Here is a 23,054-nt window from a genome sequence, read left to right as displayed (position 1 = left end):
AGTTCCACATATCTTGGTGAACCCCAACTATGAAATTATTTTCATTGCTACTTTTTAACTGTAATTTTGATACTGTTATTAATGGTAATATAAATATCTGCATTTTACAATGGTGGTAGGTTACCCACACGTTGATTTGTTTGACTGCTAAATTAGTCATGATCCACAGGTTGAGAACCACTGATCTAACAAGCCATCATGCTGAAAGACAGAATGCCAAATTTTAAGCAAAATTTTTGTAACTAAATAGGATTCATTGAGAAACAACCAAAAATTCATCAGCTAAATTCTGAGGATTTTTATCATGGTGTCTATGGATAAACACTGTTCAAGTACACATAAACAATTCATTCAATTCTTTTGAATTTCAAAGGCACTCATTAGTACTAAAGGAGTTCTGAATGCAGGTAATGTATACAGCTCTTTTCAGAGTATAATAGGAGGAAGTGAGGTAATGTTTAGCTGTCTGCTTAATAATACATTAGTCTGACTATAGAAGTACAATATGCAAATATAAGTCCCCTGACTAATGCATAATGGAAGTAATGCTACCTTAGAAGGGATAAATCTAGTGAGTTGTTTCCTAAGTCTTACTTTGAATGGGTCTGAGGTCAATTGCATATATGACTCCATATAGGGAAATTCAAATTTTCCCCATATAGGGAAAAAAAGTTAGGAAAAAGTTGTAATTCTAAACTTTAAGGTACTTTGCGTTCATAAAAAGTAATGTAAACTTTTTAACATAAGCAAAGCTGTATGTATGTATAAGGAATGCCATTTGTTAGCTTGACAATTATAAAGATGCCAAAATCCAGCATGGTTGTTTTGTCTATGATCTCATCTCTGTGGAAGTGAAATCAGAAGGATCAGACCAGTCTAATTTCATTACCAGCCTATATGACATGAGACTCTGGCAGAAGGCAAGCAAGCAAACAGATCCAAAAGGCCAAATTAATTCAATTAAAAAAAAAAAACGTAAGTTAGGTTAAAAAGAATTGTGAAAATGGTGAAGAAACAACTTGATTTTGATCCATTTGTTTAGACATGTGTAGAAAAGTTGCACAGCTCAAATCACATGAGTTGTGCCGTCTCTTTCTAGATTTGGTGACCTACCTCATTCAGAATGATTGTTTGTAGTTCCATCCATTAGCCTGCTGATTTCATAATCATTTTTTCTCAATAACTGAGCAATTGACCTAGGCAAACTGTGTTCAGTATTTAAGGCTCTTAATTTTTCCTGGGTAATAGTTGCAAAGCTCACAGTGCAAGATGGTTGTACCTTCCACCTGAATATCCTGACTGAGAAGATTGAATAGGGTTAGAATTTATGTATATAATCAGTTTTATCTTGTCACTGATACTGATGACCTATGAAGTTTCCATTAATCATAGACTCCAAAGTGTTTTCTCACTGATGATTTTAAACTATGAATAGTTAAGTTTATACAAGAACAAACTATATGTTCTCATCCTAATGAAATAACACATGCTATATAGATTATAATTGGTCCATCTAATACACATACAACAAAATCTAAAGCAATTGTGTGTATATGTTTATGGGTTGAATAAAAGTAAATATCTTTTCATTTGTGATTTCTCATTGAAATGACAACATCACGACTAATTCTTAATATTTGGTGGCTATAGTAGGTAATATGCTTTTTTTATAAATTCATGCATTAGAGGGATTAATATATTGCCATAGAATTTCATTTTAAATATTTTCTAAAATTCTTTGGGTAAGAAAATATATAACTCATAATATTATATTATATGTTAGAAAAATATCTCAATTTCCTGTTAGAAAATCTTTTGATTTGTTATAACTCTAGGTTGTAATTGGAAATTCTTCTATAAATTACTCAAAATTTTTAGCTTCAAATGAAAATAAAAGTAGTCACCCATTCACATCTGTCCATAACATAGCACTATAAGCTAATCAATTATCGGTGCTTTCTTGGACTAATGATTTGATACTGAGGTTATGTTTAAGTGTTTTGGGCATGGGTAATTCCTCTCATTTTAAGGTAGTCTTATCCTTATTTAAATTTGATTCACTATAACATTTGATGCTTTAGCCAAAGCTTTGTTTCATCTCTTAATTAAACTGTGTTCAATAGATAGTTACATAAGATGCATTAAGATAACATGATAACGAATCACATTATTATCAATAATATATTACAAATTGTACATAAATATATATGACTTACTGCTTTGTCTCTTTAAATTTGATTTTAATAGTTTTATTACAACAATTTTATTTGTTGTAACTAATAGAAGAAATCTGGGTACCATAAATTCTATTATGAATCTCTCTCTCTCTCTCTCTCTCTCTCTCTCTCTCTCTCTCTCTCTCTCGATTTGGTTTTCCGAGACAGGGTTTCTATGTAATACTTTGAAACCTGTCCTGGAACTCGCTCTGTAGACCAGGCTGGGCTCAAACTCACAGAGATCTGCCTGCCTCTGCCTCCGGAGTGCTGGGATTAAGGCATGTACCACCAACACCGGCTTAATTTTTTTTTTCTTGCACTCTGTCTTTGCCAATAAGTGATAAGTTCTGCTAATGTACTATTTGTTGTTTTCTGAGATTCTTATAATGCAAGTGATACAAGAGCAGACTGGGCACACAGCAGATTTCCACACAGAGCAGGCAGTAAAGAAATAGTTATGAGATAAGTTTACTACTAGACAAGATAGCTCGGCAGATAAAAGCACTTAATGCATATGTCCGGTGATCTGAGTTTGATACCCAAGACATGTAAAGCTTGAAGGAGAAAAACAACCTATAATATAGTCCTCTGCCTTCACACTCTTTGTGAACTTGAACTAAAGCAGTAACTGAATGAGTTCAAGATCACACAAAGCAAGGAGGCAACACTGATGACTCCCGAAACTAAATATCTATTGAGGCCTTCTCATGTGCTATGAAGAAAACTTAATGGAGAAACATGTTGCAGTGACTGAAGGCATTACCAGAGAAAGTATTTTCCCCAGAGGTAACAAGGAAATACCTTATTATACATTTTATTTATAAATCATTTCCAGATAAATTAATTTAATTTTTCCTAAAATGTTCTTTGCTGTATAGAGGACATCAAATAGTTTTTGATATATGGAAGAAATCAAGTGTCAGGGCTAGAGATTGGTGACAGAGCATTAGCCAAACATTAGCCATGTTTAGACCCCTGAAATCACCCCAAAATAAACAACATTGTTGGTTTTATTTGAACATTTAGCGTACTAATTTTGCCAATATACATATATATAATATATATTTCTAATATATATATTAGAAAACATATATTTCACTCTCCCAAATAATTTAAAGTATCCAGTAATACTTAATGTTGAAGAGGTGATGAATCTCAATGAGGTCTCCAAACTAGGATATATATTATAATTTATCTTGATAATTTTTGGACTAAAAATAATGTAAGAACACAATGTAATCATAAGTACATATTTTCTCCTTCAATTCAAATACTTTAATTTCTAGTGTGTTTCTCTAGAATTCTAAATAATTGTAAATGATAAGAAATTTGATATAGGTGGTAAATACAAGGCAACATTCACAAGTTATTATTGATTTTGTAGTTAAACTAAATGCTTTAAGGATTATAGTTTTCAAAACGATTCCTATCTTTGCAGTAGTACTTCTTATATAAATGAAGCATATAATGCATGTTCAATTTCTAAATGTTTCTTGCTATAGCAGTCTATAGGAAGGTCACAAGACGGTAGAAAGACTGCCCGACAATGAGGATGTAGATGATCAGAGATCATCTCGGAAGTAAAAAGTGTTTTGTCAATACCAAGTTTTATTATGCTCTTTGGACACCAGAGAATCACAAAGCAATTAACCAATAATGTTAAAAAGTTATGGCTAATTTAACTAATGTTTAATGGAGCCTAAGAAAGCTGTCAGAGTTGATGAGCCCAAGGAGATTTTTTTGTAGGAACAGACATTACTGTTAGGGTCCTTCTCTCCTTTTGGAGTTTAATCAGTCTTTAGAATATCTTTTCATTATAATCATATGCCAAATATATGGTTTTGATTTTAATCTTTCAAAGTTTAAAACAGAAGGAAAAGATTTGTCTATCACTGTTATGCATTTCACAGATCATGCTTATAGAACCCCTAAAAATGTATTCATTTCTAGAACTCATAGTATATAAAGAGCGTTAGTGGATATAGATAAGAGTCTATTCTTGTATTATTTTATATAGTACATGCATATGCATGCAATAATTTTATGTGATTTTATGAATTGCAGTGAAGTAGAAGTAAATGTGCCAAAGTTTGAAATGAAATGAAGGGATTACAGAAAGCATAAATTTTCAAAATTGTTTCTTTGAGGAGTTAGAACAAACAACGTTTTCCAAACAAAAATTTTGAAGTTCCTAGCTAAAGGGCAATACACAGTTCTGTGTGAGCTTCATGTTTTATTCATTAAGTGTTTTGAGATGTAGGAGAAATGGACTTTTCTCACACAGCTTATGTTATAGATCTTTTACTCCAGGAAAACTCAGCTTCCTACTGTGAGAAATTTCAGTACTTTCAAAAGAGCTTAAGTAATGCATGGGGAAGAGGACTTTTGTACCAAAGAGAAGGACAACACTCTGTACAATGAACTGAAAAAAGAAAGTTGGAAAGAACACACCAGGCACATCATCTCAGGATAGTTTCAGAGGATTCTAGTTCACTAATAAAATTTTCACCCAGCTCTTGAATCCACTCAAAGGAATCTAGAAGATAAACTTCATAAATTTGTTTTAGGCAACAACATTGGGAAGAAACCCTACTGTTGCTGAGGCAAAAAAATCAGGAGCTCAAGGCCAGTTTGAATATCTATGTGTGATCCTCTTTTATTAAAGTTTTGTTTTATTTTTAGTGTCCATGTGATATATGTAGGTCCATGTTGGGGGTCTGGTTCTCTATCCTATTTGTGGAGGCAGGTGTTTCCTTCTTGTTTTGGTTTCTGCCCAGTTTTCTACAGCCTAGCTTCCTCATGAGCTCCTGGCAATTTTCAGGTCTCTGCCTCCTGGCTTACCATAGGAGTTAATGGGATTCCAGACATAATTATCCATATTTTACTGCCACTTCTAACAGCTAACCCTTCTTCCTTTGTAGGCAGTCAAGAGTGGTTAATATCCACTCGTAGATTACCATGGGGATCTGTGCAAGTGATTTCCAGCTATGCAATCTCTCCCATGCAAATGTGGCCTATGTAAATCACGGCATTCCTGGTTGATCAATGATTCCATTCTGGGCTGCCTTCATTTGCACAGCAGGAGCTGCATGCTGGGAAACTGCATGCAAAATGGCTCACTCTAACCATGCAAGTGTTTCTCAAAATTGGAAACCACTGCATCCCATTTGCTCTCCACTGCTAGTCATACTTTTGTAACTGTCTATGCTCATGTCCATTATGGCATACTAAATAAATATTTCTTTCTCTATAATGGCCTAAAGTTTGAAACCATTCACCACTGCCCAGCTCTATCCTCACTACATTAGTGACTCAGCGAATTATTCATTTAACTACATGAATAATATATATATATATATATATATATATATATATATATATATACCAAAATGACAAAAGATCATACTAACAAGAATTTAAACTTAAGGTAACTAATAAAAAAGAGTAGACAAAATAATAAGCAATGTGATACTTTAATATTTAAATATGATTTTCTAGTTTATAGTATTACAATGAACCACAGATCATCTTTAAATATTCTGGTGTGATTCTTTATCTGTGTCAGTGGCTAAATTTTTCACCCAGGTACATTGTGGTGCCATACTGTATGGGCCTGGGAGAAATTAGCCTTCCACTTTGTCATTTTGTGTCTTTAATATGCTAACATTTGAGAATTTGGGAAAAGCGCTTCCAGGGCTTCCTCACCTCTCTGTCATATTCCCCTATATGGGATGAAAGGTATATAATTTCTTTCTAACCATGCCTGAGGGAATGTTACGAATTATAAAAAGCCATGAGGCAAACAGTACACTATACATAAATTTATCTGTAAGACTGAACAATTGGTTCTTGAAGGCAAGGGACTGGAGATATTAATTGCATCAATAAAGTTTTCATTTTCATTCTTTTTTAGCTTAAAAAACAGTTTTGTTTTGTTTTTAAAGCACTGAAGGCCATCCAGAATAAACAAGTGATCCCTCAGTGGTTAAGAGCACTTGCTGCTCTTGTAGATGACCTAGGTTCCATTCCCAGTACCCACAAGGAAGATGACAATCATCTTTAACTTCAGTTCCTGTGCCAGTTTTCTGGCCTCTGCTGCTACCAGGTACATAGATGGTAAACCTACATACATTCAGACAAATTACTCATATAAAAAACAATAAAAAAATTTAAAAATGATTAAACAAAGAAAGTAAATGCAATGAAATTATTGAAATTACAAACAAACAACAACTACCACTACCAAGATAAGCCCCCATTTTAAATAGAAAAGAATTAGGAATTGTGAGTTTTGTGATTGCCCCAAATTCTGAACATAGCAGAATTCTGTCTTGGTGACTCTCTTCTTAAGTCCTTTATTTTTGGTTATCTTAAGCTACAGACTTTTGTATTCATGATAAACAAATAAAATTTCCAAGTGAAAGTAAGGGAAATTGGGTTGTTCCACCAAGGCTTTGGCAGCAGGCTTTTGCTAATAGAGAGTTGCTTCTCCCTTGCTGGAGTTTCTGCATATTCAGAGACAGAAAGTGTGATGTTTATGAATGCTCAGTTATAAAACACATTCTATCATAGACAGTTTAACCTGTGACTTCCTAAATATTAGAAGTGATTATCTCAGAGCTGTAAGTAAGTAGAACAGAACACAGAAACTCCTCTCTCTCTCAGCACCTCCCATTGTATTAATGTTGGGCAACACAGCTCACTATGAGTAGTAAGGTCTTAAAGATAGCAAAAGAGTCAAAGACAGCCCCTGCTCTCACTGTTAGGAGTACTACAAGAAGATCAAGCAACAAAACTATAATATTTATGCAGAATGTGTAGGTCATAGTCATCCCCATGCAGGCTTCCTGGTCTTAAGTTCAGTTTCTGTGGGCTCCCATGAAACGAAGTTAGTTAATTCTGTGGGTTTTCTTGTGGTGTGTTTGAAACCTCTTGCTCCTACAATACTGCATCTCTTTATCAGGATTTCAGGAACTTGACATAGTGTTTGGCTGTAGGTCTCTGCATCTGTTTCTATCAGTTGTTGGTTGAAGCCTCTTGGATGACAATTGAGCTAGGCACAAATTTATGAATATAGCATAATATAATTAGGCCTCATACTGACTTTTATTTTTCTCCAGTTGGTTCTATCCTAAGTCTCTAGGTCATCCAGCCAGGTTCTGGCACTCCAGGCAGTGTCGGGTTTGTGCTCACTCTCTTGGTATGAGTCCTAGGCTAGACCAGTCATTTGATGACCACTCCCAAAATCTGTGACATCCTTGTCACAGTACATCCCCTAGGCAGGACAGACTCTAGGTAGAAGGTTTTGTGGCTGGGTTGTTGTTCGCATTCATCTTCTAGAAGTTTTACCTGGTCATAGGAAATTGCCAACTCGGACTAAATATCCTCTGCTGCTAGGAGTCTTAGTAGCGGTCATCCTTGCATTTTCCTGGGAGTTTGCCATATATCAGGTTTATACATGACACTTTTCCAATTAGTTAAGTATTTTTTTCTACAGTGCCCTACTCAACCCACAAAGTCTCATCAATTTTCCCTTCCCAGGAAAAGTGACTGTCCTGCCCCCTTGAGCCTTCATTGTTACCTAGCATCTCTGGGTCTGTGAGCTGTAGTACGATCATCCTTTACAGCTAATATCCATTTATATGCTAGCAATACCATGTTTGTCTTTCTGCATTTGGGCTACTTCATTTAGGATAATGTTTTACATTTCATTCATTAGCCTTCAAATTTCATGATGACATTGTTTTTAACAGCTAAGCTATACTCCACTGTGTAAATGTACCACATTTTCGTTACCTATTTTTCTATTGAGGGACATCTGGGTTCTTTCCAGGTTCAGGCTATTACCAAATAAGCTTCTATGAACATAGTTGTGGTATAATTGAGCATCTTTTGGGTTTATATCCAGGAGTAGTTTAGCTGGCTGACTCATGATGTAGCTCAATTCCTGATTTTTGGAGAAACAGTCATATTGATTTCCAAAGTGACTGTACAAGTTTTCATGCCCACCATAAATGCAGGGGTGTTCTCCTTGTTCTACATAAGCTGTCATTGGTGTTTCTAATATTAGTTATTCTGACAGGTGTAAGATGGAGTCATCCCTGACATCTCCTTTAGTGTTCCGTGGTCATATGAGATTCTTCTGTTGATAATTCTCTTTTTATATCTGTACCTCATTTTAATTGAATTTTTTGGTTTTTTGATATCTAGATTCTTGAGTTGTTATTATATTTTGGGAATCAGCCTGTGGTGCTGTTGACGATCTTTTCCATTTCTATAGACTAACATTTTGTACTATTGATGCCATCCTTTGCCTTAGAGAAGCTTTCCAGTTTCAAGTGGTTCCATAAATTAATTGTCAATCATATTGTCTTTGCTATTGGTGTTCTGCTCAGGAAGTTGTCTCCTGTGCCAATATATTCAAGGCTATTTACTACTCTCTTCTACCAGGTTCAGTGCATCTGGATTTATGTTGAGGTGTTTGATCTACTTGAACTTGAATTTTGTGCAGGATGATTGACATGGATCAATTTGCATTCTTCTACTTAATGACATCCATTTAAACCAAGTGTGTTTGTTGAAGGTGCTTTCTTTTTCCATTGTAGAATTTTGGCTTCTTTATCAAAAATCAGATGTCCATAGGTGTGTGGATTTATATTTGAGTCTTTGATTTGATTCCATTGATCCACCCATATATTTTTATGCCAATTCCTTGTGTTTTTATTACTGTAGCTTTGTGGTGGAGCTTAAAATCAGGGTTGGTGATACCTCCTGAAGTTCTTTTGGAGAGGATTGTTTTAGCTGTTCTGGAATTTTTTCCATATGAAGTTGAGAATTGTTCTTTCAAGTTGTGCAAAGAATTGTGCTGTGATTTTAATTGGAATTACATTGAATCTGTAGATTACTTTTGTTAAGATGACCATTGTTACTATCTTAATCCTAATGGTCCATGAGCATTGGGGATCATCCCATCTTTTGATATCTTCTTCATTTTTTTGTTTCTTCAAGGACTTGAGGTTTTTGTCAGACAGTTCTTCAAATTGCTTGGTTCAAGTTACACGTAGGTATTTTATATTATTTGAGACTTGAGACTATTGTAATAGGTATTGACTCGCTGATTTCTTTTTCAGCCCATTTATCATATATATATATATATATATATATATATATATATATATATATGGGCTCCTGATTTTTAAAGTTAATCTTGTATCTAGCCACTTGACTGAATGTGTTTGTCACCTGGAGGAGTACACTGGTAGAGTTTTTTGGGTTATTTATGTATACTATTATATCATATCCAAAAATTTCACTTTGAGTACTTCCTTTCCAATATGTTTCAACTAGATTTCCTTTAGTTGTCTTATTGCTCTAACTAGAACTTCAGCTACTAAATTAGATAGGTATGGAGAGCATGGGCAATCTTGTCTTGTTCCTGGTTCTAGTGGAATTGCTTTGATTTTCTTCTCATTTAATATGATGTTGGCAATCAGCTTCCTGTACATTGCTTTTATTATGTTTAGGTATGTCCTTTGTGTCCACATTCTCTCCAAGACATCAGTCAAGGCCTTTCTGGATTTTAGTGTCTCATTTGAGAAGAATGGTGGGATTCTACTAGGTCTGATTTTATATGTTACTTGGACTTTTCTCCTGCCACTTTTAATATTCTTTCTTTGTTTTTTACATCTACTGTTTTGATTATTATTCAGATCGGGTACTTTCATTTCTGATCCAACTATTTGGTGTTTTGTTAGCATCTTGTACCTTTATAGTCATGCCCTTATGTTGTTTGGGAAAAGTTTCTGTGATTTTGTTAAATATATTCTCTGGGTTTTTGAGCTGGGTTTCCTCTTCTTCTATGCATATTATTCTTATGTTTTGTCTTTTCATAGTGTCCAAAATTTTCTGGATGTTTTGAGTAGAAGAAACTGTGGCCAGGCTACCCAATCCACTGTCGACCTGGCCCCAGTGACCAGGCCAGCAACGTGTGGTTTCCCTTGCAGTTTTTAGTTAGGAATTTTTAAAATTTAGCATTTTCTTTGACTGATGAATCCATTTCCTCTATCATGTATTCAATACCTGACATTGTCTCTTCCATTTCTTGTAATCTGTTAGTGATGCATGCATCTGTAGATCCTATTAGTTTAGCCAGATTTTTCCATTCCCAGAATTCCCTCCAAATGTTTTTACTTTATTGCTTCTATTTCCATTTTCAGGTCATTAACAGTTACCTGTTTGTTTGTTCTTCTTTGGCCTACTTTTAGTGATTTATTGATTTTTTCCAATTTTTGTTCATTTTTCCCTTAATTTCCTTAAGGGATTTGTTCATATCCTATTTAAGGTCCTCTATAATCTTCATAAAATAATTTTAAGGTGGTTTTATTGTGCTTTAGCTATGTTGGACTTTTTGTAGGACTTTTTCGATAATACCTCGTCTTAGGTAATGCAATACAGCTTTTTTGTTATTGATTGTGTTCTTATGTAGGCATTTAAGTGTCTGGATGTGGGGGTGATTATAGGTGTTGATTTCTGTGTTTGTCTTTGTTGGATGCCTGTTTTGTTCCTTGCTTTCTCTTTTCTCTCTGGTCTTCTGGCATAAATGGACAGAGGTTCTGGTAACTGATATGTCTTCAGGTCCAATATAGTGTTCCCTCTGTGGTTTGGGGATCTGGAGTCCCTAAATTATCTGGTAAAGCTGACATCTTCTTGCAACTTTGTAGACCAAGGTACAGATCCCAGGATGGGTGGAAACTGGGTCTGTTCTGACCTCTGGTGTTATCTTATTGATTGTTAAATAAAGTTATGTTTGGCCAATGAGACAGCAATTTAGACAAGACTAGGAGTCAAAGATGATTCTGGGAAATGTAGCATAGAAGTGATGATTTGGGCAGGAAGTGACATAGCAAGGAGACTCATATTTAAACAAGGAGAAACAGGAAATTTCCCTTTTCCTCTTCACTTCCTCCAGCTGTGGGATGTGAGCCACTGGCAAGAAAGAGTGCCAGCAGAAGACATCCTCTATAAGAGAAGTCTTATAAAATATATGAATTTATGATAATTAAGACTGAGCTAACAGATGAGATATCCTAGTCATTGGCCAATCAGCTTTGTACCTAATATGTCTCTGTATTATTTTGTCCATCCACATGGCAGGCAGAACTCAGGCAGCTGGCAGAGACCACCCATGTGGTGGTAGGGCTTCAGCTGCTTTGTTGGAAAGATTTATCATAACATTGGGCAGTGTCGTACCTGGGGTTGCAATGACCAGCCTGTTGGGTGCTAGTTTGGAGCCAAGTGGAATGGGTACATTCTGGGTTATGTGGCAGGTTTCAAGCGGTGTTAGCAGGTGTCTAACGTGAGTCATGTCTATGGTGTCATAGATTCTGTCTGGCCTCTGGTAAAGTCAGATGCTTCTTCCAAATTCCTAGATCAGGTTATGGTGCTCAGGGATAAGGGGTGCAATCTGCTATTTTTGGACAGGCTTAAAGGGTTTTAATGGGAAACGGGCAGTGTCTTCCTGTGGTCCCAAGGAACTCTCTGCCTCTGATACAGTTACTAGGTCCTGTGGGCCTTAGTGTGGAGCCCAGAGGAGTGGGTATACTCCAGGGTTGCTGTATGGACTGAGTGTTTAGAGGCCAATGGGCAATGTTTCACCTTGTGTTCTTAGATCTTCGGTGGCCTATTCTTCGGGAACTTGTAGACCAGTATATGTAGCCAGAAGTGAAGGATTGGGTGGGAGTGGGGCGGTGTGGGGAGTCTGGGATTGTTGGGCAGGCTTAAAGAGGTTTTGGTGGTGGTAGAACGTGTCTTCCCTGGGGTCCCTAGGAAAACTTTGGCCTCTAATACAGCTGTCTGGGCTGTGGGTCCCTGTGTGGAGCTCAGGAGTGGGGCGCCTTCTGTCTCTTGTTAGAAAAAAGAGTTAACTAAAGAGTTACAAAAATAGAAACTTGAATAGGATAAACAAAACAACAGATGAAAAGTGAGTTTAAAAAAGCGAAAGAAGCATATATACACTCGGCCCCAAATAGATTCTTATACACAGGAATACCATAAAATCTCAAAACTGGCAGCTGTAATATACATGTCAAGAATATCTAAGGTTAAAAATAATGTCCTGACTAAACATTATGACACAAAGACCTTCTAAAGGTGTCATTGAGTTTATGTTATTTTGCCCATCTTCTGCTGGGGACAGAGCCTGCCCTTACAAGTAGTTTGTATCCTCAGTGAGATTCAGCCATAGAGAACAAATATTTCATTTCAAGTGCTTATGAATTAGAGATAGCTAATGGGTGAGTAATGAAGGCTTATGTCCACTACCCCTTCCAGCACTAGGACTCCATTTAGTGCAGACCCATGCAGGAGATGGTAGACACCAAAAGGTACAATATTTTAATCACAGCACAACCAACACACATGAACTCACAGATACTATGGCAACATTCTTCAAGTTTTTGAGACAAAGGACTTTTAAGCTAAATTAACAGAGGGGCTTTGGTGGTTAACTAACACCCTAGCCTTGCTGCTCCAGGCTTTTGTTACATAGGCTATCGCAGGTTAAATCACTTGGTGGGGAATACACTTCCACCCCCTGAAGGGATGTACAAGGCAAATACTTTCTGTGGAGAATATATCTTGTTCTCTCACTATTATCCTGTCTCCTACAGGACACACTCTCTCTCTCTGACTGTCTATGTCTCTGTCTCTCTATCTCTCTAACTCTAGCATTTCCTCTTAGTAAAGACTCTCTGTGTTATAAATGGTAGTCTCTTTCTCTTGTTAAGGTCATACTTTGGCTTTTTATGATGTACTGTCCTTTTTCAATACTTTCTCACTTCAAGGCTCAGTCATGGCTCCCACAGTTGTGAGGCGCTAACAAAGTTCATGTCTGAAGAGTAATTCTATGCAACTCTGTTCCTGATTGAATTGCCACAGCCTTCTCTTAGCTTTCTTATTTCTAACAAAGAAGAGAGGTATTTATCTAGGTATAAGAAATCTCTCTTTCAGGGTGAAAGAGAGAAAGTGTGCTTCTCCAAGTACATTCTATACTCAAGGAAGTCTGTTGCTTTGGGAGCATTTTGATATCTACTAGGAATAAAGGTAACAGAATCCACTGTTTTGCATAGTTTTTGATTCTCTACTTGTTTCATCAAATCTTTACTGCTTAAATGACTTTGGCTGTCAGGAAAAATATTACATATGACAGTATATAAAAACAGGGAAAAATTATGGGTGCATAAGAAGCACCCTATACACTCTTGTGTAGTTGAAGCATCCTGGCAGCTGAGAAGCAAGAACTCAGATCCATTTAACATTAAATTTGCAAGCATAGATGAAACATAGTTTATTTTCATATATATATGTGTGTGTGTGTGTGTTAAAATAACATTGAGTTGCCCCAAAGTCTGAATGTATATGACCTTAGAAATAGTCTCATTCCTTTCTTTTGATATCCTCTGTAAATGTGACTTTTGTTTTCCTACTTGCAAACTTGTGCCTAATCCTTTTACTGTATCCCTTTATCCTGGATCTCTGAAACACCCTGAGATCAAGAAAACACTTCCAAAATGCAGCTCCACATAAGACATACAGAGCAATACATTAATAGGTTGAGGACCCTTAATATGTATGTATGGACAATAAGGGTGATTGAGCAGAGGTCAGGATACATGGGGAATACAGGTTTGGAGGACTCCATGTGGACCACCTCAAGGGTCTAAAAATTGCATTTGGAGAACACTAGGTACTAAAGTTCCTTGTTAGCTATGAAAAATCAAAGAAACCTCCAAGGGACGTAGCCGGGGATGCTGGGATACTGTTATTAGTTCCCTTGGTGAACACTTACCTTTAGGGACAACAAACTTCCTTATGTAATCTTGCATCTCATACAACTTAATAAAAATAGTCTGAATTCTCAGTAAGATGACTGTTCCTAGAAGAACACATCCCAGGGAAGGCAGAGGAAAATAGATAACATAGAAAGGAAAAATGTAAGTCAAAAACTTGCTAGGACTGTGGCTCTTGATGCTAAACTCAGCCCATTCTTAATCTCAATAGAATATTCTTATATCTTTGCTTACTGAATTAAACACTGTACTGCTTGCTCTGCTACTGTGTGCCATCTGAATTCTTTCCTTACAGAAGGACCAGGCTGCTGCTGGGATCACGATGAGACCTAGACAAGAAGGATCCCTGACTCTCATATATCCTCATATTGGTTTCTATTGCAAGGGGATCTGACATCTTGTAAGAATTATATGAAATCTCTTTCCAAAATATACCCGTGTCTGGGTCCAGATTTCATGCTTGTTTGCTTGTTTGTTTGTTTGTTTGTTTATCCAGCCAATTATTTCTAAGGAAATTCTAATACCTTGTGGACTCTTTCAATCCTGTGATTGTGGTGGGAAGGGGCATGGGTATTTCTCTGGAGTATCTCCATTCTTGCTGGAAAGATTTTCATATTACCAAAGCAGGTTTATTGTAGGTTTGGAAATCATTGTTGTTGATGTAAGTGAACACTTAAGATACTCTTAATAATAACAAGGTTTCATCTACTCTAGTATATATTAGGATTGAAAACACAAAAGTAAAGCAGAAAAGAGGGAAACCCTGGAACCATTAACTAGATTGCTACAGACCCACTACAGACATGGATATAACAAAATGAAAGTATTTTCAAATTGAGCATCAGTCCCGAGGTCGACTTTGTAAAGCATGCCTAGTTGCCAGGGTATGCATTCTAATTTTATTTAATTAGTCATGGAACATTTTGCTTTTTTTCATCTAACATTCTACACAACTATTCACCCAGAATTATTTGCTCTTTAATTACGACATTTTATCCTGTAACCTTTCACAGAAGGTTTGACAAACGCACTCTGTGAAGGGACCCACAGTAAACATTTTCTGTTTTGTGGAACATACTTTTCATTGCAACTACTCTTCTCTGTCACTGTGGTGTGAAAGTAATAATCAGTAATGAAAATAGAATGTGTGGCTGTGTCCAAATAAAACTTATTTATAAAAACAGGACATCAGCCAGACATGGCCTGCAGGTTAAGTTCTCCAACCTCTGTTTGAGTGGAAATGGAGGCCTTGAAATAGTGTTTTGTCCACAGTATGTACTCACTTTTAAGTGGATATTGGATGTAAAGCAAAACATAGCCAGCCAGGCTATATATAATCCATAAACACAGAGAAGCTAGGTAAAGAGAGAGACCCATGGAGGGACCAAGGAAGGGAAAATAGTTAATATCTCCTGGATAAACTGGGAATGCGGTTAGAAGGGAGGGGATGGAGGATGGGAATATGAGGGATAAAGAATACCAAATTGGGGGAGGGATAGAGGCATAAGGCAATGAAAGAGGTATCTTGATAGAGGGAACCAATTTGGAGAAACATAGTGATGGAGAAATTCTCAGGAATCCACAAGGATGACTCCAGATAAGACTCCTAGCAATAGCAAAGGTGGAGAGGCTGTTTGAACTGGCCTTCCCCTTTAATCAAATTAGTGACTACCCTAATTGTCATATTATCTATATCCAGTAACTGATGGAAGCAGATGCAGTGACACACAGCCAATCACTGGGCTGAGCTCCTGTAGTTTATTTGAAGAAAGGGAGGAAGGAATCATATGAACAAGGGGATCAAGAGCAGGGTGGGGAAAATCACAGAGCAAGCTGACCTGAGATAGTGGGAACTTGTGGACTATGGACTGGAATGACACCTAGGGAACATGTACAGGATCAAACTTGGACGTCTGCATATGTGTGGCATCTATGTGGCTTGATCTGTTGAGGGCTCAGCTGGCAGTAGCACCAGGAACTACGCAGGATGCATGAACTGACTTTTTGTAGCCCACTCCCTGTGGTGGGATACCTTGTTCAACTTGATACAGGGGTAAGAGTCTTGGTCCTGCCTCAACTTGGTATGACAGACTTTGTTGACTTCCCCAGGAAGGACTTACCCTCTCTGAGGAATGGATGGGGGATTGGAAGGTGGGTGGTGGGGAGTCAGGAGAAGAGGGAAGTGGGAGAACTGGGGTTGGTATTTAAAATGAATAACACATTTTTAAAAATAAAATAAAAAAGTAAAAGTGTTTTGTCAAAGTTCTTCCAGATCCAACAGGTTCAGTTTTAATTTTACCATACAACTTTAGATATCATTGTTTATTTACAAAATTATTCAGTGTTAATGTCATTTAATCTATCCTTTTAATGAATATTATTGTCATGGTAACAGTTTCCCCAAAAGCACTGTTATATCCAAAACATTACTAATGTGTTTCAACATATAGGTAAACTCTCTTCTGAAATATGTGTCTCTTGTATGTGGAAGAGACAATATCTATAAAGAATGGCCTCACTCTGAATGTTTCTGTTCCCATACTAGTTTTATATGTCACATGACTCATTTTAAAGTTAGTACAGTGTGATCCAAAACCAAGAAGACTTCTTCAAGGGCTGACACATAAAATTCTCCCCACTTAGACTGTTCCTATAATTCTGGGAGATAGAACAATTGAGAAAAAAGAAAACATGAGTAGAAGACTGAAGCACCTTCAGAATTCAAAGCCAGTCCTACCAAGAAATCAAAAAAGCATGGTGGACAGGAATTAAAATAACTATAGTTTAGTGAAAGTAGAATTAAAGAATTATTTTTGTAGTAGTATCTGATTAAATAAATTTGAGCTGACATACTACATACAAGTAGTACCCATTTGCAAACAAAATTAATACAAGTGCCATTGTCTTGGAATTTTTTCAGTGGTTACTAAAGAATAACAATTGCTGGAATGGAAGATTGTATTTTGCACAGTGTATATCATTATATGATTATACACAATACAGTTCATGCTAACAAGTGCAAAACTGAATAGATCAAGGAAAATGGTTAGAAACTATAGTATTAGGATATGCTAGTTATTACCCTCTGACTGAAAGAAAAAGGTAGTAAAGACCACATTCTTCATGTTAAAAATGAGATTGAATACAAAGAAACCAAAATTTTATCTGTAACTTTGAAAACTTTAGCATCAATATATGGTGAAAAATGTTGAATTTGAGATTATTTTTCAGTTAGATAACACAATAAATGCTGCATTATTAATGTCAAAGTTTACTCTATTCTTTCTGCTTCCCCTGGATGGTGAGGCCTTCCATAGGGTGTCATTAGAGCCTATTGTATCCTTTAGGATAGACCCTCAGCCCACCCCTGTGTGTCTTGGCTCAGAGAGTAGTCCTCTATGTGGAATAGGCTCCCAAAGTACACACCTATGCTAGGGATAAGTACTGAACTGCTATAGGAGGTCCCATAGATTTCCTCACTGAAACCCATGTTCCTGGGGTCTGGATCAGTCTCATGCTGGTATCTGGGGAGCAAGAGTTCCCCGATGTTCAGGTCAGCTGTTACTGTGGGTTTTACACTACTGTGGGTTTCACTGTGGGACCCCTTGACTCTTCACTCGTCCTTCTCTGCATCTGGATTCAAGTTCAGTTCTGTGATTACTTGTGGGTGTCTGCTTATACTTCCACCAGCTGCTGGATGAGGGTTATCTGGTGGCATATAAGTCAGTCATCAATCTCATTATCAGGGGAGGGTATTTAAGGTGCCTCTCCTCTGTTGCTAAAATTGTTTGTTGGTGTCATCTTTGTAGATCTCCAAACATTTCCCTACTGCCTGATTTCTTGGTAAACCTAAAATGTCTCCCGCTATTATGGTATCTCCATTCTTGTTATCTTCTATTCTTCCCCTGACTCATTTTAAAGTCACTAATTGGATCATGTGACCTAAAAACCCGATGGTACTGTGATTCATTTGAGCTCTCTAAGTCTCACACTTAATAATGGCAAAGGCCCATATTTCATGGCTAGTAGAATTTTGTTTGAGATGTACTCCAAAGTCTAAAGTTTAAAAGATGGTAGCATTGGAAGGTAGCTGAATCTTTGAGAGATGGAACCTAGTTAGAGGAAGTACGTTATGAGGAGCTTGGCTTTGAAAAATATATTTTGATAGTGGTCCCTCTCCATCCCTTTATCTGCCTATCTTCATTTTCTTTCAAAGGTAGGTAGGGAAGTGGGAAGTGATTGGGGGAAGGGACAAGATCAAAATATATGGCATGAAAATTTTTAAATTAAAAAAAAAACAAAGATAAGTTTATTAATACCAAACAAGAGCTAAAATTGTGCAATGGAAAACATCTTTTTTTTTTTGGTGCTGACAAAGAAGGAAATTCAATGGGTATAAAAAGAATGTCACACAACACATATTACATCTTGGAATGTCTTTCATGAACATATCATTGAAAGATGAAACAGCTTTTATGAATATGCCTTGGAAAGTCTGAAAATATGCATTTTGAAGCTCTGCAGTGTCTCTGTTTCTTAAATAATATTTTGAGCCTTTGAGTTTAATAATGCTATGAATTTTCTAGGAATTTGAAAAAGGTTGAATACTAAAATTTCTCATAGTATCTCAAATTTTTAGTTATTTTCTTCTAATGTATTTCTTTAGTTATTCAATTCTGAGCTTTAACACTCACCAGGACAAGGAAACAGCATGATATTCAGAAATTGCATCCATTTGTGCCTACCATTGAAAATAACTGATATTTTAGGATTAGAAATACTATATCAATATTTTGGTATAAATATTTACTGTAATGGCTTTGTTTCTCAATACCAAAATACCTGTAGCAAGCATGCTCTTTTTTATCTTTCTTAATACATTTATCAAGTAATTTACCACCCATTTAATGTACTAACGTAGTTTTGGGTTATCTTTTTACATTTTTATTTATTTATTTACTTACTTATTTTGGGGTTTTTGAGACAGCATCTCTCTATATAGCTTTGGAGCCTATCCTGGTACTCACTCTACAGAAGAGGTTGGCCTCAGACTCACAGAGATTTGAATGCTTTGAACTTTCAGACAATCACCTGCTTCTTCCTCCCAAGTGCTGGCATTAAAAGTGAGTGCCATCACTGCCAGGCATGAACATGATGTTAATTATTAGGGTGTCATATAAACTTAAGATGAAAACATGCTAATGTTAATTTAAAAGTAAGTAAGAGTTTTCCTTATAATAGTGTGACAATGAAAATAGGATAAATATTAATAAAAGCAAAGTTTACAAATATTTTCATTTTGTTAAAGAAATTTCAAAATCAACAAAAATGCTATAGTTCATATATATATATATATATATATATATATATATATATATATATATATATGGGATGGGCTCCCAGAGTCAATTCCTATGCTAGGGATAAGTACTGATCTACTACAAGAGGCCTCGTAGATTTCTGAGATCTCCACTGACACCTACATTCCTGGGGTCTGGGTCAGTCCCATGCTGGTTTCCAGCTATCACTCTGGTGAAGAAGAGCTCTCTCATGTTCAGGTCAGCTGTTTCTGTGGGTTTCACCAGCCTGGTCAGGACCCCTTTGCTTATCACTCCTCCTTCTCTGCAACTGTATTGCTGTTCAGTTCAAGTTTTAGCTGTGGATGTCTGCTTCTACTTCCACCAGCTGCTAGATGAAGGCTACAGGATGGCAAATAAGTTAGTCATCAATCTCATTATCAGGGGAGGGCATTTAATGTAACCTCTCCTATGTTGCTTAGTTTGTTAGATTTTGTCATCTTTGTAGATCTGCAGACATTTCCCTAGTGCCTGAATTCTCTTTAAACCTGTAATGTCTCCCTCTATTGTGGTATCTTGCTCTCTTCTATTCTTCCCCCTATTCAACCTTCTTGCTCCCTCCTGTCCTCCTCACCCCTCCTCTTCTTCCCTTATCATTCTCCTAGCTCCCTCTCCTCTCCCCCATGCTATCAATTTCCTCAGGAGATCTCATCCCTTTCCCCTTCTCCAGGGGACCATGTATGTCTCTCTTAGACACCTCCTTGTTTCTTAGCTTCACTGCTTCTGTGGGATGTAGAATGGTAATCCTATGCTCTATGGCTAGAATCCATATATAAGTGAGTACATACCAGGCTTGTCTTTTTGTGATTGGTTTAGCATCTCACTAGATGCTGAAAGAGCCTTTGACAAAATCCAACACCGCTTCATGATAAAGGTATTGGAGAGATCAGGGATAACAGGAACATACTGAAACATAATAAAAACAATTTACAGCAAGGAACAGCCAACATATTTTAACATAATAAAAGCAATTTACAGCAAGCCAATAGCCAACATCAAAATAAATGGAGAGAAACTCAACATGTTTCCCCTAAAATCAGGAACAAGACAAGGCTGTCCACTTTCTCCATACCTCTTCAATGTTGTCCTTGAATTTCTAGTTAGAGCAATAAGACAAGAAAGGAGATCAAGATGATACAAATAGAAAAGAAGAAATCAAACTTTCACTATTTGCAGATGATATGATAGTCTACGTAAGTGACCCAAAAACTCTACCAGGAAACTCCTACAGGTGATAAATGCCTTCAGCAACATGGAAGGATATAATAATAACTCAAAAAAATCAGTAGCCCTACTATATACATATGATAAATGTGCTGAGAAAGAAATCAGAGAAACATTACCCTTTACAATTGCCACAAACAACTTGAAGTATCTTGGGGGTAATGCTAACCCAAAAAGCCAAAGATGTGTATCATAAGAATTTTGAGTCTTTAAAGAAAGAAATTAAAGGAGATACCACAAAATGGAATTATCTCCCATTTTCTTAGATAGGTAGGACCAACATAGCAAAAATGGCAATCTTGCCAAAAGCAATCTACAGATTCAGTGCTTTCCCCATTAAAATCCCAGCACAATTCTTCACAGACCATGAAAAAAAGAAGTCTCAACTTTGTATGGAAAAACAAAAGACCCAGTGTAGCCAAAACAACCCTGTATTATGAAGGAACTTCTGGAGGCATCAGCATTCCAGACTTCAAGCTCTATAGAGCTATAGTCCTGGAAATAACTTGGTATTGACATAAAAATAGACAGGTAGACTAATGGAATCAAGTTGAAAATCCTGATATTAACCCTCACACCTACAAACACTTGATTGTTGTCAAAGAATCTAAAGATACACAGTAGAATAAAGAAAGCATCTTCAACAAATGGTGATGGCATTACTGGATGCTGGAATGTAGAAGGCTGCTGATAGATCCATGTCTATTGTCATGCACAAAACTTACGTCCAAATGTATCAAAGACCTCAACATAATTCCAGCCAACCTGACCATATTAGAAGAGAAAATGAATTGTCCTTGAGTGAATTGGTACAGGAGACCGCTTCCAGAACATAACACCAGTAGCATAGAAACAGAGTTCACAATAAATAGTATCTCCTAAAGCTGAGAAGCATATGTAAGGCAAAGACACAATCAGCAAGACAAAATGCCAGTCCAAAGATTGGGAAAGGTTATTCACCAACCCCACATCCAACAGAGGGTTGATCTCCAAAATTTACAAAGAGCTCAAGAAGCTAGTCTCCAAAACACCAAATAAACCATTTAAAAATTGGGGTACAGAACTAAATAGAAAATTCTCAATAGAGGAAACTAAAATACTGAAAGACACTTAAAAAATTGCTCAACATCCTTAGTCATCTGGGAAATGCAAATCAAAACAACTCTGAGATACAATCTTACTCCTGTCAGAATGGCTAAAATCAAAAACACCAATAACAGTTTATGCTGGAAAGGATGTGGAGAAAGGGGAAAACTCCTCCACTGCTGTTGGGAGTGCCAACTCTCACAGCCACTTTGGAAATCAATATGGCGATTCCTCAGGAAAATGTGAATCACTCTACCACAAGATCCAGCAATTCCACACTTTGGAGTATACCCAAAATATACAGCAAGAACATCTATTCAACAATGTCACACAGCATTATTTGTAATAGCCATAACATGGATGCAGCCTAGATGCCTCTCAACTGAAGAATAGATAGAGAAAATGTGGTATGCCTACACAATGAAGTACTACTCAGCAGAAAAAATAAACAATGGAATCTTTAAATTTGCAGTACATAACATATTATTCATCTTTAACAAACATATTGATGGCTCAGAAAAATTCAGAGGAATTCTGCCAAATTATAACATTTTTTCAGTATATTTGTTTTCTACTTTGTTTAATTTGTTAGCAAAATAGGGATTGTAAATATATAATAATTACAACACTAGAAATTCTTCCATTAAGAGCTTTTGGAAGCTGCTAAAACCACACATTATTGAGTAACAGTGAGGAAAGGAAATGAAGTACATTTGTATTTCAGATTATGTAAAAACAAACCAGCAAAATAGCTCAGTGTGTCATGATACTTGCTGCCAAGGCTGGTGACATTAATTTAATCCCCAGATTCCACAAAGGAAGGAAGGAAGGAAGTGGTTCTCACAAGTTTTCCTCTCACTTACATAAACATGCCACTGCATGTACAAGAATACACACACACACACACACACACACACACACACACACACACACACAGACACACATTCACATGAACATACACACATACATTAAAATAAATAAATGTAGAAAAATATTTCATATTAAGAAAATTAGATTCAGCTTTGTTCTGGCATCAAGTATTAGTGTTTCAGTTTCTCATGGTAATGAAAGCTGGCCTTAATATTGTGTCTATTAGCAAGAATTGGTGGGAGAATATTAGCAATCACCTAACACATCCCATTCTTAACTTCCTGCAATGTTTGAACAAATTTGTATAAACCTGCTGTTGAGTTTAGATTTCAGAAGCTCTGATGAGAAACAAGGGAAATCCCATAGGTTGAATTCAGATTTCTAATTCTCTTAATTCTTTGAAATGTCTAGGAAAATAATTTGTAATGTCCACAATTATGCATGGTTTCTCTGCT

The sequence above is a fragment of the Cricetulus griseus genome (genome assembly GCF_003668045.3).
Source record: "Cricetulus griseus strain 17A/GY chromosome 1 unlocalized genomic scaffold, alternate assembly CriGri-PICRH-1.0 chr1_1, whole genome shotgun sequence".
Classification (NCBI taxonomy): Eukaryota; Metazoa; Chordata; class Mammalia; order Rodentia; family Cricetidae; genus Cricetulus; species Cricetulus griseus.
The sequence above is the reverse complement of the archived record's forward strand: the minus strand, read 5'-3'. Positions refer to the sequence as shown.